The sequence below is a fragment of the Octodon degus genome, unplaced genomic scaffold (genome assembly GCF_000260255.1).
Source record: "Octodon degus isolate 3935 unplaced genomic scaffold, OctDeg1.0 scaffold00119, whole genome shotgun sequence".
NCBI lineage: Eukaryota > Metazoa > Chordata > Mammalia > Rodentia > Octodontidae > Octodon > Octodon degus.
This window is the reverse complement of record NW_004524695.1, coordinates 2,069,896-2,071,332: the sequence shown is the minus strand read 5'-3', so window position 1 is coordinate 2,071,332 and position 1,437 is coordinate 2,069,896. Positions and strand designations below refer to the sequence as shown.

Below are 1,437 nucleotides of genomic sequence, written 5' to 3'. Positions count from 1 at the left end.
TTTTTTTTTTTTGGCGGAACTGGGGATTGAACTCAGGCCCTTGCGCTTGCCAGCGAAGCACTTATTCCACTGAGCCACCTCCCCGGCCCTCAATGACTATTATTTTAAAGCTATTTTAATCATACTGATGATTTTATTTTTTGATTGCATTTACTTAAAAGCATTCAGAATGTCAACAAAAGAGCTGCAACTTTTTTTTTCAATTAGAGAGCTGCATTCAGTTAACAGAACAATTATTTCATATGAGCTGCATCAGAGACAACTGAAGATTAAAAAACCTACCAGCCCTGCATATAACTAATTTGTGCTGTGCACCGGCAAGAACCTGCTTTAAATTTCCATGCTGAATTTAAAAAAAAAAAATCCATTCCAACTTACAACCCCATATTGTGCCAGGAAAGGTTAGTGGCTATTGAAAATGCCACCAGGACAGGGCTATCTAAAGACACATTCGGTCATTGTTAACTCTACAAGAAAAGACAGTGTACAGTTTTAAAACAAATCTTACACAATCTTACATCTCTTTTTTTTCTTCAAAAGGAGTGAGTTGTGCACAGGGGGGTTAAATGCTTTATAGACAAGAAAAAACCTGTGCTAGAACCAACTTAGTCATCATAATCATCTTCCTCCTCTCCCTCCTCTTCCTTTTGTTCTTCCTTTTTCAGGCTGGATGACTCCCCGGATGCTGCACCAGGTTCTCCTTTAGCTCGGTAGGCAGCGGTGTCCTCTGTGCACTTTTCCTTCAGCTTAGCAGCCTTCTTCTCATACAGCTGCCTGGCCCCTGCTGCACTGTTATTCCACAGTTCTCCCAGCTGCTTTGTAACATCACCAATGGGAAGCCCAAGATGTTCCTCTGTGACTTTGGGGCGACACTCAGAACAGAAGAAGAAGGCCGAAGCAGGCCTCTTGGGCACACTGGGACCCTTTGGGCACACACTGGGACCCTTGAGCTTCTTCGTTCCTCCCTTAGGAGGAATTTAAGTTTCCGTGTCTCTTTCATGATGAGCTTTGTCCACCTTTGCCATGTCTTCAGAGTTTCCTTTCTCTTTTGCAGACATGGTCTTCCACATCTCTGAGGACTTCTTGGAAAATTGAGAAGTTAAAGGATCAGCAGGGTGTTTCTTGTGCTCCTCTCGGCAAGTTTGTGCAAAAAGCGCATAGGATGACATCTTGCCTCTCAGCTCCTTAGGACCTCTGTTGTCCATGTTTACTTGTTTTCCTTAGCAAGACAGAGTCACCCAGTGCCTGACCAGCTCTCACTTGCCCTGCACTGTCTCTGTGGAACTCAACGTACTGCAATGGCTGCCCATGTTCATGATTTTATAAGAAAACAGTTAAATGCATAACTATTTTCTTCAGTTAAGAGTATTTAAAGGGGCTGGTGAGATGGCTCAGTGGTCTAAAGCACCTACTTAGAACAAGCTTAGCAAAGCACAG

The 1,437-nt window shown here is 43.4% G+C and overlaps 1 pseudogene; it reads right to left on the bottom strand.

The window, feature by feature from the left end:
• Positions 1 to 605: 605 nt before the first annotated feature.
• LOC101575620 lies at positions 606 to 1,205 on the bottom strand (annotated as a pseudogene).
• Positions 1,206 to 1,437: the final 232 nt, after the last annotated feature.